The sequence below is a fragment of the Schistocerca cancellata genome, chromosome 1 (genome assembly GCF_023864275.1).
Source record: "Schistocerca cancellata isolate TAMUIC-IGC-003103 chromosome 1, iqSchCanc2.1, whole genome shotgun sequence".
In the NCBI taxonomy this organism is placed as follows: Eukaryota; Metazoa; Arthropoda; class Insecta; order Orthoptera; family Acrididae; genus Schistocerca; species Schistocerca cancellata.
Genome location: NC_064626.1, coordinates 769,008,600 through 769,024,910, shown reverse-complemented (window position 1 = coordinate 769,024,910; position 16,311 = coordinate 769,008,600). Strand labels below are relative to the sequence as shown.

The following is a 16,311-nucleotide window of genomic DNA, read 5'->3' as shown; positions in this document are numbered from 1 at the left end:
TAGTTTCTGTTCTGGTTGGCTCTAAACGTCGCAACTGGCCTAGCTCAAGAATTCCTATGAACCTGAGCCCATGAGGATAATGAATCTCTAGTGGCATCTACTTTTTTTCGTTAACACAGTTACGTATGAAGCCACATTACCATGGAATACGAGTTTTTCACCTTGGCACAGTCTTGAACAACAAATAATGATACTCAACATAGAAACACTTTCTCCGTTATTCTGCTTGTTTATCTGTTATCTATCATCGACGCGCAGGTCGCCGAAGTGGCGTCAAATAGAAAGACCTGCACCAGGCGAACGGTCTACCCGACGGGAGGCCCTAGCCACACGACATTTCCATTTTATCTATCACGTCGTTGTCTCGGTCTTTCATTTCTTAGAATATAGGAAGAAGAAACTTAGCTTCAGTCACCAATATGACCATATTATTGCACTACACAATGCGTTTTTCGGTACTCCAGGTCTGTTACAACATGTAATTTTTTTATGTTCATGCACTTCTTTACTTTTCTATAAATTGAGTTCAGACAGGCACGTTACCAAAACTCCCCTAAGGGCAAAGCACAAAAAAATATTAATCGTGAATATGAACGCACAGGACTCGATATTAATCGAACCGTACCAAAGTCTCACTGAAGGTCTTAGTATAGATGTCAGGTAAGTGATGTAGATCGTCTCCATTTAAAAATTTATCCAGTGCGTAATTCATGTTGTGCCGTTCACCGTTGCTCAAGAATCTAAAGCAGATAAGGGTAGTGAGAGCCGCTCTAGCTAAATCAAGCGATGCATTATTTGCTCTCGCGGCGTAGCGTGCGCTGACAATCGGAGACCGCTTTTCTGTCGATACTGTGACCGCAATTACGCCTGCTGCGTGTGATAATGGGTGGCCTACTGTACTGCCGTCTGGCGGATCGCGGTATCACTCGCTTCTCCCACGCACGCCGCGGAGCTCGCAAATTTGATGTCGCGGCTTCCAACTACCTTACGTGCTCAGGAGTTCGCATGATTAGACGATAGCCACACATCTGTGTCGTGCGTGTTACGCTGTCTTCTTGCAAAACCCTCAGTCATTCGTTATCGATTACATTACTTAGTTCATTAGAGTAAGTAGTTCGGAAGCTACTGTGCAGTGTATGGTATGGTACTTTTTACCTTTGCTAGTCGTTCCTGTTCTATTCATAAACGGAGTGAGGGGAAAATGTAATCTTTGTACTAGTGGTCCCTATACGTTTTCATCGTTGTCGCAAATGAAAACGCTGGTTCTGCAAGATTCCTCTGTAGTGTTCCACGAAACTATCGTCCCCTTTCCTCCGAGGATTAGTTTTTAAGAACTCCGAGAATCTCCATAACACACTCAAGCTCATCGAAGCGACCTATGACAAGTCTTAGCAGTACGCTGTATGTGCTTGATGTTCTTCACCTATGGGTGCGATCTAGATTAATATGAAATTAGAAATAAGAGCTTCAAACAGTTAAGATCGCTATAGTACAACACTTTACGTTGATACCATTTTCAGCAAACTATATTGCCATCTTAGGATCTAATGCAATACACTTCAGTGAGTCTCGACCATATTGTTAAAGCGATGTTACACGGTATAACGTATGACGTGTATCGTTGAAGATACGAAGATGGCAACATAGTTTGCTGGAAGCGGCAATGAAAATAAATGCTGTACTATACTGATCTTGGCTGTTTGAAGCTTTTACTTCTAATTTCTTACCAGTTCGCCTCTAAATTGCTTAGAAGTCTGTACTTAATCAGACGTGGCAGGGATTCCAAACACTAGAGCAGTTCTTAAAGATGTATTCATAGGCGTTCTGCACACACCCTCCCTTTCAAGTGCACTGCAAGTTCCCAGAACTCGCAAAGTAGACGACAGCTGGCCGTTCAACCATTTTTGCAGCTGACCTACATGTCTTTCCATTTCATGTCTTTCGCGACGTTAGCTCAAATATTTAATAAATATGACAGAGACGAGGAGAATAAGCATACCGTTAATACTGCACTGGAACAATACAGCAGTGTTCCTCCTACCCAACCGCATTAACTAAGAGATCTGTTTTGAAACCAAACTGACATTTGTCACACCAAATGCAAATTCTGACGACCTCGTCCTGAATACTGCTACAGTCATTCGTCGACGACTTCTTCGCGTAAGCAACGGCATCGTAAGCCGTGTCAGACTGCTGTCCACGCCATTTCATAGAACGTTTCGGTACATGTAGGCATTCCTAACTTTTCTTTTGTATCTTACGCACGCTCTAATGGACCTGAGTAGCTATTTTGTGTGAGTCATCTTCATTAAAGGAACATTAGGAGGCGTTCAGCTGTATTTACACTCACGTTCAGAGAAACAGAACACATAGAACGACTGGAGATAGGACGTTCATATTCACAGGACGTTTATATAATTATGTTCTGCAGAAATGATTAACATTTGAACCACGTTGGCTCGCCGGTTCAAGGTCAACATCAGTGTCGCGTCGCAACACCATCTAACGGTGAGATGTATTTGCGGCTCTCGTTGTCGCTATAAACCAAAAGTAATGGATCAGTGTGACTTAAGAAGACGTGCAGGATGCCTCGCAGATTTATGCACGAACCGTACCGTCAAGTCAGTGAGTTTGAAAGAGGACGCATTAATGGCATGAGAGAATGTGATCCAACCATCCGGGAAATTGCTGCTCGTGCGGGACGAAGTGTTTCGGCAGTGCAACGGATGTGAGCAGAATTGTTCACGGAAGGCCGTAGAACACTAAGAGGTGGGCCAGGTCGCACAATCGAGACCTCTCCCCGAGAAGATCGACATCTCATTCGAATGCCATTCCAGGGCAGGACTGTGTCCTCCTCGGCTCTGGCGCAACAGCGGAACACACCGTACACTATGAGGGGTGACAGTTCATCGCCGTTTATTATGGTGAGCGTAGTTCACTTCTCCGCCTGCCTTCGACGAATGTGTGGAAACATGCTAAACAGTGAGCGTGTATGGAACGACGTCACTGGGGACAGGAACGGTATCCGATAGTGCTTTGGACGAGTCCACGTTCTGTTCGTTTGAAAATGATGGCCGCATTTTGATTCACCGCAGACAGGGGGAGCGGCACGAAACATACAGCGCCAACTCAAGACCTCATGATGTGGGGTGCTATAGGGTACAATCACAAATCACAGTTGGTGCGTGTCACTGGCACTGTGACCTACGTAACACGCGTCCTGCGACCCGTAGCCACTCTCTTTCTGCACAATAGCCCAGACGCCACTTTTCAGCAAGACAATGCACGCTCTCATGTAGCTGCACGAACACGTCCCTTCTATCAAGGGATGTCAGCATTTTGTCCTGGTCCGCCAGATCGCCAGACTTGTCTCGAATCGACAATACGTGGGATATGGTGAAACGACGTGTGCTGTGCTGTGACCCAGTGCCAGCCACCGCAGACGAACTGTGGGATCAGGTGAGGAGCATGGATGGCTGTACCACAGGTCTCCATTCGCGCCTTATACGCGTCGATGCCATGAATCACGGACCAAGTTATCAGGGCCCATAGTGGACCCTGTGCCTATTAGGCAACAGGACACAAGCTGAACCGACGTGACTGAAATGCTAATCATTTCTGCAGAACAAGACATGTGAATATGAACGTCCTATCTCTAGTCCTTCAAGGTGTTCGTATTTCTTCTGAACATGAGAGTGTTTAATATGCTGTTTCTGCATAACCCATTCAGCTGTTTTACTGATAATATTTAAGTCACATACCCTGTTTCAATTTTACCTTCAGAGGTGCTTGTGGCAATTTAACTCAAAAGAAATGTTGAAGTACATAAAGCGACACGAAACTTAACCTCATCGATAATCAGTAGTGCGACTGTAACTATAAAATATGCCAGTCCTTGTGTGCACATCAGTTGGTGCAGAAGGCACATGATCGGTTACCAAGCGTAACCCTTTCTTCTACATCTTCACGATTAGTGTGCTGTGGACGCTCCCTTCTTCCAATATGACAACAACCGTGTTGGGATATACGCGAACCTTCGTGTTTTGACAACACTTAGGCACCCTACGATCCCCTCGAATGAACCGCTAAAGCGGCCGGTCTGACTCCCACTTGAAATGTCTGATAGTATTTGGAACAGCGCTATCAACATCCACACAGTTCGGCGGCTGCATTGGACCTAGTCGTCAGTCAGACTTGAGCTGGGAATGGCATACAGGGAGAAACCTGTGGGCTCTCTCCCTCGCCGAAGTGAGCCCATTATCGAGGCTAGTGGAGGGGTACACGGTATTAACGTGATGTCTATTTCTTTTGCTCTAGTTGCAGTACGGATTAGTCTTTTGGCATAGACAGTCTGTACGTTGTAATCGGTCGGTCATAACAAATGAAAATTCAGTTACATTTTACGTAAGAATGATTTATATTATTACTAGAATGAAAAACGCTCCTGTCGTAGAACAACAAATGACGAATATGTCCTGGGGAGAGTTAGGAATGTAAAAGAAGGGAACTAGCTTTTCGACTTACCTGGCAGTTTCAAGACATTTGAATCACTAGATTGTTTTATTCTTTTATTTTCAGGGTCAACTACAAAACAAAAATTGAGAACTTCTTATTTTTGTGCTGTAAGGCGGGTTGTAATGTTGGACATGCTGCAGACTCTTTCCAGCCTGTGAAGTAAGTAACCAATAAGGCTATACTGTGGTTTTTAACAGTTTCGTAAGACCACAAATAGAGGTTGAACAACTCTGTCCGGTGACTCAAAAGTGGTTCGTGCTTCAGAAACAGTCAGGCGGTTGTCTGTCACCAGCACTCAAGGCAACTTACCAGAATTCTTCCACACTGAGTAGCGGGCACCACTCTCAGTAGATGCGGCCCTGCAAAGACAAGTCTCTTCTGCACCGGTAATCAACAGGAGATCATTCCGACCAATATGCACCACTATTCGGATTGGAGTCTGCGAATGAAATGATCAGTCTGTAACCGCTAAAGATTTTTTCAACTTGTATGTCCCTTCCTTGTACAGGATCCTTGAATTAGAATAGGAATTTGATTCGGTTTCCTTACAACTTCGTAAATTAAATGAACCTGTAAATATCAGAAGAGTGTTAAATTTATGGTCTCGAGTATTCGCTTTTACCTGACCTGACGAGTGCTCAATTACGAAGTTAACCAACTCACCCATCTGGTACTCAATTACTCCATCAACTCTGGCTCAGTATCTCTACACAGCTGCCATTAGCCCATACCTAAAACTTAAGAACAATTAAAGATCGACAGAGGAACAGAATTATTGGTACTTTTCAACAGTAGTTAAGTTGAATCTGATGGATATGGAAGTCGTATTGCTGCTTGCTTCCTTGCTGCAGTTACGCCTTTGCCACCTTGGAGTTTCCGCGCTTTTGGCTACCATCAGCATCGGCATCTTCCAAATTCTCTCTTCTTTTCTTACGTCTACAACAGAATTTAGGCCAAAGATTCACATTGAAAAATACAAAAGTACGTGAATAAATTATCAAACAATAAAAAAAAGAAAACACTACGAAGGAATTACCCGAAAGGGAGCGAAATCGATAGATGTGATGTAGATGTACAGACAAACGAAGAGTTTCAGTATCAGAAAAAAAATGAGAGTTATTCAAGAGAAGGAGCTTCCCAAATCGAGTAAGTCAATGACGCATTGGCTCAATTCTGGCCCTAAGGTAAGCAATATTCGGCTTGGCACTGATTGAAGATTGTTCGATGTCTTCCTGAGGATACAGTGCAAATTTCTATACAAGTGGCGAGTTCGATCGTCAAACTCGCGATACGGTTTGGGAGCCCTACCCATAATGCTTCAAACGTTCTCCATTGTGGAGAGATCCAGAAACCTTGCTGGCGAAGATAAGGTTTGGCAAGCACGAAGACGAACAGTAAAAATTCTCGCGGGCGGGCGTTATTTTGCTGAAATGTAGAATATCGTGAAGTACTGTGGGTACTGTGCTGTAAGAGTACCGCGGATGACAACCAAAGGGGACCTGCTATGAAAAGGAATGGCACCGCAAACCATCACTGCTTTTTCCAGGGCCGTATGGTGAGCGACAGTCCGGTTGGTATCACACCAATGTTCGGGGCGTCTCCAGATACTTCTTCGCTGATCACCAGGGCTCAGTTCGAAGCGGGATGGATCACTGAAGCCGATTCTACTCCAGTCACAGAGATTCCAGGTCGAATATGTGTCTGGAGACGAACTGGACAGCACTGGGGTACCAACATGAGTCGCCTGCCATACGGCCCGACAACCAGGAGTTATTGGTTGGGGTGCCATAGCCCGATCCCTCTGGTTGTCATCCGCGGCGCCTTCACAGAGCAGCGGTACGTCGATGATATTATACGCCTCGTTTTGCTGGCCATCGTGGCAACCCATCTTGGGCTATAAAATGGTTCAACTGACTCTGAGCACTATGGGACTTAACTTCTGAGGTCATCAGTCCCCTAGAACTTAGAACTACTTAAACTTAACTAACCTAAGGACATCACACATGTCCATGCCCGAGGCAGGAGTCGAACCTGCGACCGTAGCGGTCTCGCGGCTCCAGACTGTAGCGCCTAGAACCGCTCGGCCACCCAGGCCGGCATCCTGGGCTCACATTTGAGTAACATTATGGCCGCTCGCACGCGGCGAGAGTTTCTCTTGCTTGTCTTCGTGTTTGCCCAATCCTACCTTGGGTAGCAAGGTCTCCGGATCTCTCCTCAGCTGAGACCATTTGTAGCATTATGGGAAGGGCCTTTCAACAATATCACTATCTAATGCGTCAATTGGATAGAATTTTGCACGATATCCCTCAGACGGATATACAACTACTGTCCAGTCAGTGCCATGCCTAATAACTGCCTGCAAAGACCAGACATGGCTCAACATTGTTGACTGGCTCAATTTGTGAAGCTCTTCGTCTTAAATAAGTCACACAATTTTTGTGAACTTCTAACGATTTTTTTTTTTTGTCTGTACATGTATCACATCTTCCGATTTCCGTCCCACTCAGATAATTCCTTCGTGGCGTCGTTTCACCTTCTTTAAGTATTTTCTTTATTCTCAGGGTGTCTTTACATATGTTAGCCACTTCATGTTGATCTGTAAAGAAGGTTGTGCGATTATATTCTTTGGCCACCAACCACTCAACTTTGGCACGTCGCGATTGGAATTACTGGAGTGTGTTGTGCGCCATTACGGATCATCGGTGAGGCTGCCCCGAGACGCCCGCGGCGCCCCTGTCCTGTGGGAGGCGCTGTGAATGCCGCCCCAGGCGCCGGCACGGACCCCTTAACACGGCAGGCGCCGATAGCATCGCAGCTCCGTCGCCGCATCGCAGATGGCAGGCGGCGCCTGGCCCCGTCAACGGCGCCCTGATCATGTGCTTCGCCGTGATGAGTGTGTCCAGCGCTACCAGACGAGTGCGCCGCGTGTAACTAACTACGGCCGCTTGCCTGCTCGTAAAATAATATCTCTCTTTCAACGCTGCTCACGTTCACGTAGAGGTCGTCTGCGCCTTCTGGAGGAGGCTTACGCAACAACGAATACGGTAGGAATCTTAGAAGAAGGCGAAGAAGGCTAGATACTTAAGTTTTACTGCTGTTATTGCCATTAAATCATACATTTTACCTCGTGAACTGTTACAGTTTAGAGAGCAAATTAGATCGAATGTAAAACAATAATTTGGATCCCAAGTATACCTCAAGAGATACTAATAAAGCTACTGAAGAGAACACGACAAATTCTATATACCGATTTTCCAGAAACTTGAGGACAGGAGTGACAAGGTGCAAGGCTAATTTTAAGATGTGGGTATCAGCAGTGATGAGCTGGACAGAGTGTCGGACAAGACAGAACTCTATAAACACTTGTTGGTTTTCAGTAATCTGATCGAACCATGTAACATGGAAGACTTGTTCACAGTGAATGGCAGTGCCGTTTTGATTACTTAACACTGGATCACAAAGCATGAAATACTCTGTTATCAGTATTACATTTTAATTTATGTTGTGTACTGGTGGCTCTTTTGGACTCAGATAAATAAAAAATTAAATTTTCGAACGTGTAGTGGAACATACGCAGACTTACAGAAGCGCGTATGTGTAGATTATTAAAATCTCAAACAAGGCATCAGTCACCAACTGTCTTAGTGTTGTAAAAATTTGAAGCTTCTAAGTCAAAAGATACGGCCATTTATCTCATTTATCTCATATATAGTAATACTCGCAAAGTCACTCATCAAAATGTATACCGTACCTCCCTTTGGCCTAGAATCATGAAATTTGGCAGAAAGGAAGGTTCCAGTTTTACAGTACAACCAAAGGAAAAAAATTCGAAAATCTATAATCTGTAGTTATATCAGGCGACAGAAATATTTCTTCTGTCATTTGCTATCCGATGTCAAACTTGAAATTAAAACAATCAATAGTTCTGCCTTTAGGCTGACTGTGTCGCAATGGTAAAAGTCAAACGTAAGGCAAAGAATGACTTTATTGCTCATACGACGCGTTTCGGGGTTTATCCATCGGTTATCCAGGAGCGATTACTGCACGTAGATACGGCGTTTCATGTTGTAGTCTATGTTAAAGAAACATTCGAAGAGTATGACATTCGGAGACCACAGATCTCATAAAGCATAAATTTCGAAACGCGTCATATGAACAATAAAGTCATTCCTTGCCTGATGTTCGACTTTTACCATTGCGACGCACTCAGCTTGAACGGAGAACTACTGATTATTAAAATAATGGTGCCCTGCCTCTTGCACGACTATGTCACATTTATATAGGGTGTGTCAAAAAGATTCATCCGATTTGGCACGTCTATATTCCTGAAACTAAAAAAACATATAGAATGAATTTTGTTTTTTGATGATCCGGAAATTCAGAATTTTTTTTTCATAACTTCTCATAGGTGTTCAATATGCCCACCTTGAGATGGACGGCATGTGTCAAAGCGGTATTCAGATTGCTCCCACACTGTAGAGAGCATGTCTTGAGTTAGACCTTCTACAAATGCAGTTATTCTATGTTCTTACATTCTTGTTGGTAACGGAGGCACATAAACAGTCTTTGATAAACCCCCCACAAGAAATATTCATATGCAGTCAGGTCCTGGACCATGGAGGCCAGTGATGTAATGCTGAATCATTTGTTCCATTGTGTCCCATCTATCGTTCAGTAATACTTTGATTGAAAAAAGTGCCAGCACTTTCGGATGCCAGTGTGGCGGTGGTAAATGAAGTATCGTTCGAATCAGTCTCCAATTGTGGGAGAAGAAAGTTCTCAAGCATATCGAGATATGTGGTTCCCTAAACAGAATTCTCGGCAAAGAAAAATGGACCACACACCTTCTCCCGAGAAGCTGCACAAAACACTTTAAATTTTGGAGAACCTAGCGGGAGCCATGTAAAACGCGAGATTTTTGCTCTTTCCAACAGTACCTTGTTAACGCGCAAGTCTCGAATAATAGAATAGTTGTTGTTGTTGTTGTGGTCTTCAGTCCAGAGACTCGTTTGATGCAGCTCTCCATGCTACTCTGTCCTGTGCAAGCTTCTTCATCTCCCAGTACCTACTGCAACCTACATCCTTCTGAATCTGTTTAGTGTATTAATCTCGTGGTCTCCCTCTACGATTTTTACTCTCCACGCTGCTCACCAATACTAAATTGGTGATCCCTTGATGCCTCAGAACATGGCCTACCGAACGGTCCCTTCTTCTAGTCAAGTTGTGCCAAAAAATTTCTCGTCTCTTCAATTCTATTCAGCACCTCATTAGTTATGTGATCTACTCATCCAGTCTTCAGCATTCTTCTCTAGCACCACATTTCGAAAGCTTCTGTTCTCTTCTTGTCTAAGCTAGTTATGATTTTTTTTAATCAAGTGATTCTTTTTGATACTACCTATGTTATTGAAAGTGAAAGTACTAGAGAATCTTGGAAATGGTGGGTCCAACATCTTACCAGTATTAATAGCAATCAAAACCAGGCGAGATTCTCAGGGTGGATGAATTGTTTATATACATAATTAAGTTTGTACGGAACCCTCAGTGTGAGAGTCCTGATTACACCTAGCCAATTTTTATTTAACTCCCTGAATCCATCTTCTTGTTAATTTCTTTACTGAGAGATAGTCGAATGTTTCTCAAGATTTCATTATTAAGTATTATTATGTATCGTTAGAGATTAACGGGTAGGTCCGCGGTAGTAGTTTACTACCGCTGCGTTAGAGGTTGACGTGACGCGGCACAGTGGCTGCCGGCCGAGCTGTCCGGAGAGCGTCAGGCAGCGGAAGAAGGCGCGGCTGACAGCGGCGGCGCGCCGCGGGCGCCGCCAGATCGATAAGATAAACGCACGGCGCGTCTCGGCGCGTCGCACGGAATTAATAACGGCCGGCTGCCGGCCGGCGCTGTTTGTGGAGGCCGCCGTGATTGAGTGCGCGGGACCGTCACCCGGCTGTCTAATTATGTAGCGCCGGCGCCCGCCTGCTCCTGCTCCTGCGTCGGCACTCGGCGCGCATCAACAGATAATCAACGCCACTCCGGCTGACGTATCGCGTCGCCCCTCGGCGCCGCGGAGCGCGCGGGGGAACTTATTTGACAGCTCCGGGCCGGCTCGGCTGGGGGATGCTCCCCCTGCGGGAACGGAGAGCCGACCCCTTTTATATGAAGTGCGCAATCTATTGTTTACCCTCGCCTCGCGCCCGGCTCCGGGGGAGTGAGCCATCCGGGCCCGAGGGACCGAGAGGAGGAATTAAGAGGCGGCCGGAGGGGGGTAACGACGCCACTACTGAGTGGTTCTCTTTAACGGTAACCGCCCGGCTAAGCCCGCAGCCGCCGCTGCCGCAGCCGGCGGTCGATAGCCGACACTCTGCAGCCGGGCCACGCCACAGCCTGGGACGAGGGCCGCCCCAGTCACGGCCGGCGAGCCCATTATCTGTCCGCTTTAGCCTCCCTCTTTTTCTCTTAGCCGGCTGCTGCTGCCGCCGCTGTTGTGTGCCGTTTGATGGCCGGAGGGTGAGACAAGTCAAATGCACTGTTGGCTCAATACCGAGCCCCATCGGGGCCGCGCCCTCGCAGCTTCTGGCTGACGGCTCGGGGCAGGACGCGCCTTAATCCCGCGGTCGATCCACGCTGATGTATCGTTAATGTCTGCTATTAGATTATTTTCAGCCACTTCCCTGCACAGCCCTCTCACTGTATTTACAATTCCTTGCCTCAGCAGCTGTTTAGAAAGTAGTTCAGTTTTCGATACTGTTTGCGTATATCACCAGGTGCCACACTGTGTGACCTTGCCGAGCGCTGCGTCATCAATCCAAACCCTTTCAGTAACAAACTCCCCATCCCATTCGCGCTTGGAGCGCGGCAAGAATGATTTCTTGAATGCCCCTGTGAGTGCTGTACTTTCTCTAATCGCGTTTTAGCTGTCTCTATAGGAGCAATAGGTACGGGATTGTAGCACGTTGTTAGATTTCTCTGTCAGAGCTGATTCTTGGAACTTTTTAAGTAGCCTACGACAAGATGCTTTGCGTCTGTCTTCAAGGGCCTGTCTGGTCAGCTTATTCAACATCTCTCCAATGGGTCAAACAAATCTGATATATGTGCTTCCCCTCCCTGCATAATACAAGTATCTCTGTAGCCAATTACTTTTGATATTTCACTTAGAATGTCTGCACGACAATATAGTCGGTGTGATTTTGTGGATGATCCCGTAAGTGCGGCAACTATGTCTCTGTATTGTTACCTTCAAGAAGATAATTCATCTATATGTATAAATAAGCTTTTAACATAGTAGTGTACAACATAAGTATATCGATGATTCAGGTGAACCACCAGTCTTCTTCCTGTCTTTAGATATTATATAAATGCTTATTATTGTTTTCGCTTAGACCGATGGATAAGATCCCATTATGTAATAACCATTCCTATGTTAACGGTTCTAGCGAATACAGTGTCGTATTTCAAATAATACTTAATCGTCGAAGTAATGCCTCACTTATGCCACCTGTTCTCCGAGCGCGTAACGTCCCGTCGACGCTTCCGCTACGTGCCCGCTCACTTTCCTAACGAGGGATAGCTATAACGGCTCCAGGGACGAACTCTCCTCCACTCCGGGGAACACTGTTGATACTACCGACGTTTTATTTTATCTGTTTTTTCTATTCCACAAGCCTGTGTAGTGCCTTTATTGTATAAATCGAGTGTGCTCTCGTTATGGTTGTACGATGCATACAAAGTAATATTTACAAAAAATATGAAAAAATTGCGATCTGGTTATTATGCTTTTCCACTTGTACGCTAGTTGTACAGTAATGTAGACTGTCGTAGTGATGTTTGTCTGCTGGTGTAGAGGAAATAAAAATAATTCTACACGCTATCTTGGCTGCAAGAAATCTTATTTATTCTTTGTGTAAGTTCAGTATCCCCCTACTATGCACCAAAGCACTCCAAGAGGTCCCAAGCATTTACCACTTGTTGGTGTTCGGTGAACGCAACCCAGCTCGCTCTCTTCATTCAGCAGAACCAGAAAATAGTAGAGAAAACAGTAGAGCCCAAGTTGATGCCGTGTTCCTCGACTTCTGCAAAGCTTTCGATACGGTTCCTCTCCCAATGAACAAATTACAAGAGTACGGAATATTTTTTCGCGAAATCCGCTATCTGGAAGTATTAAATTATTCATCGAAATTGGGCTTACAATGCAGGCATCTCAGAGTGAAATATCCGGATATTGAAACCATGTAACGCCCTTCTAACAACATTTACTCACAGACAACGACTTTCGGCGAATCCATCGTCTTCAATTGAGGGCTGATACTACATAGAAGTTTAGGGAAGATCCCGTGGCGTCAAATACATAACTGTTTTTAGTTACAGCATCTGTCACATACAGTTGCATTTATTCTTATTCTATTTTTCATAATCACACAGTGCAAAAAGCGAATGCGTACGACAAAGAACACAGATAATTAGGAACCTGTGATAGTGGATCGATTGGTTCTGGGAAACGTACGGTGTGCTTCAGTTTGGCGATTCGTTGGTCCAGGAAAACACTTGAAAGATGAGAAAAAGCTGCACAGCATAAATTTTAAGTTTTGGAATGTAGCGTTTGTCGTTAAATTTTTTTAAATATAATCTTCCGATTATATAATAAAACAGTTTCGTTTCCAACTCGCAAACGTATGCAGCCACGATGCTCATTAGTAGAAGCAAGGGCCTCTGGTTTAAAAGCGAAGCGATAGAAAATCTTTGTTCTTCCTAAAATACACATCTGTTCAGTGACCACGTGTAGGTATTCTGTTACAAAAAAACACGACTGAGAGATGTGGCAGGAAATACTCCGCGTACAAGCGAAGGATCGCAATAAGGTCAGGAGAAATCTGACGCAGTGTGGTAAGCCTGATATTTGAATCTATTATTTACTCCTGGTCATCAGCCCAGTGTGTTCTTTACTCTGTCAGTCGCAAAAAAGCAAAGCTTCGGGTTCGACAACTTAATGTTTCACGCAGGTTTAATGTTAGGGAATTTTAACAAACGGAGTTGATAGTATAAAGACGGCTGGTGGTTAGGAGCATTAGCTTTTCATGGCCGAACAAGGTGAAACGCTGCACGTGTAATCTTACTTACATTCCGACCGAGCAAATTGTTTGCTACTAAATACGACGACACATTTTTGACCCGCTAATTCAGTTAGTTACGTTGACCGATTATAAAAACGAGTAGACTATGCGAGGTGTGACGAGGCAGAAATAAAACAGTTCATTTCAGCATCACTGAATGTGCATTTTTGTAACTGCTATTTTCCAAAATATCTCGAGCGTTCAGAAGACACCTGTTCCTTTTAAATTCCTTTCACGCGAAGAAGGATGATGGGCTACTCCAGTCTCCATTTGCGCTGCGTACAGCGGTCGGACTCTCTCCTTCATGTCACTGCAGGACACGGCGCCACGCTTCGTGCATCTCCAGATAAGCGCGTGGCTGCGGCTCCGCTCTGGCGCATGTTTGCGGCTGCTCTCGCATGTACAAGTGTGCACCTGTGGAGATGATTCTGCTACACGTGTCAACGCTCGCCGCCAGAGTGCAGCGCTGCACGGCAGTCGGCTCGGCCGCCGCGGTTTCGTAAAGATGAATGATGGACGCGCCGGCGTGGCGTGAGTAGTGGCGCCGCCATCGCGTGTAACGCGACGCGCAGACAGCTTGACTGACGACGCCGAAACCGCGCCGCAGTTCACCGTGCTGCGCCGCTCCAGCACCGGGGAGAGTCCGCACGGGCTCTGTACAAGCCGCACTCTCTCATATCCCGTAACATATCCTCCGCTGCGTTCTGCCGGACCTGATAAGGTTCCTGTTTGTCTCGGTCGTTTCGTAGGATTTTGAAAATACCTGTTTCTAGATTCCACTCCGGCAGTACAAATCTCTTTCCTGCAGGCTCTCCGCGTCTACATGTCTTATAAATTAAGAGTTTCCTATCTTTGAACTTTGCGGTTCGCGGGAGATAACAATTTCAGTAATTTCTCTAAAAACGTGCCAAGTTGAGAAATTAATAGTTTATTGTTCTGAATTTATCTTTCTGTAAACACATTTGGTGAAATATCTGAAACGGCATTCTACGACATTGACGATAAACAAAGGAGTTTATTCGGGTTTAATATCCTGTTAGCTATAGGCGCAGTGTGAACAAAGATGGCGAAAGAACAATTGAGGTGTACACATTAATCAATATAGCCAAACTGCGGAACACCTAAATCAGTATAGCTACATTTGGGTCTGAACTGGCTCCTCTCGAATACGAGAGTTGTACCTTAATCACTGCGCTATCATGAGCGGCCGTATTTGGTAAGAATGAATCTGATAACCTTGCTGAAGACTGACAGTAATGCTAAGATTTAAATCGTAAATTGCGTACTGTTTATACTTCTTCCTGCTTATTCTCCGTCACCTTCTTCTTCTTCAACTACTACTACTTCTACTGCGTCGTCATCCAGGCTTTAAGCTTATTCTGTCGGCTTACGTATGCGCTACATATTCTCCTACATCTATACTCTGCAAGCTATATATATGCTGCATAGGTATCTACGTTCTATACTCGTTATCTATAGCCGGCCGGTCTGGCCGAGCGGTTCTAGGCGCTTCAGTCTGGAACCGCGCGACCGCTACGGTCGCAGGTTCGAATCCTGCCTCGGGCATGGATGTGTGTGATGTCCTTAGGTTAGTTAGGTTTAAGTAGTTCTAAGTTCTAGGGGACTGATGACTCAGATGTTAACTCCCATAGTGCTCAGAGCCATTTTGTTATCTATATTTCGCAAGCCACCGTATGATGTGTGGCGGAAGGCACTTGCTGGTACTATTGCCACTTCACTACTTTTGTAATCGAACAGCGAATGGTGCTTCGGAAGAATGATTTTTGGTAAGCCACCGTGTCAGGTAATCAGCTAATACTGATGAGAGCAATCTTGTATTGTCCAGCTTCCCTTCACGTTTGTATCAGGTGTTCCGGTATATATTGTGTCCTTCCTTGGGTAAGTACAAAAGGTTTAGTGTCTTAACGACTGGTCGGTCCTAAGCTTTTTCATATTGCTTATTGCTTCGTTCACCTCTGGATTTGATTTATTAATGTGAATATTTGCAATTCGTACCTTTGCTCGGCGTCCACACTATATTTTAGGTACTTCGCTGGACAAGCAAAGATCGAAAGGACTCAAGCGCATAGCATCTCCCGGTAGGACTACGCAAAAAATTTAAAAAAGTCCAGTAAAGAGTAGAGATATTCTAAAATCTTCAGGTTGAGGACATCTTTAGTTAATGTTAAGCTCACTGCACCTTGGAAACACTGGCAGATAAATGTAGTCAAGAGAAACATTTCGCTCTCCTCCCCTGTCTCATTACGCTCAGTGGCTGCCAAACGAGCACGAGTTCGACAGGCAAATACTCTCTTTTAGCGGAACTAATACTCGTCTCTCTTAGTTTCTTCGTGTTTGTGTGTGTGTCTCCCGAATTATTTTAAATGTGTTAAGACATCCATGTTTCAAGAGATTTGTCTCCTCGTGCTCCTTCGTCCACTTAAGATTACTTAATCACAGAACTAAAAATATTGTTCAGTACACGTAATCTTTTATGTTTATGGTTCATTTAAAATTGGTATATCTGTAGAAGAAACAGGTCCACCATTCGGCTGAAGTAATTTGAGAAAAAAACTACTTAAAGCTTAAATTTGAGTGTAGGGTTGTATACTGTGTTTGCTAATAAACTGCATCATTGTCGATTACTTCGAAGTCTCAACACAAGTAAGATTTAGTATCAGTACAGACG

General features: G+C 44.8%; 1 protein-coding gene across 2 annotated transcripts in view; it reads left to right on the top strand.

The window, feature by feature from the left end:
- The window catches only part of LOC126186917 (homeobox protein araucan-like), a 323,994-nt gene that overhangs the window by 268,918 nt on the left and 38,765 nt on the right, over positions 1–16,311 (top strand). The gene's annotated exons all lie outside the window — the stretch shown is intronic.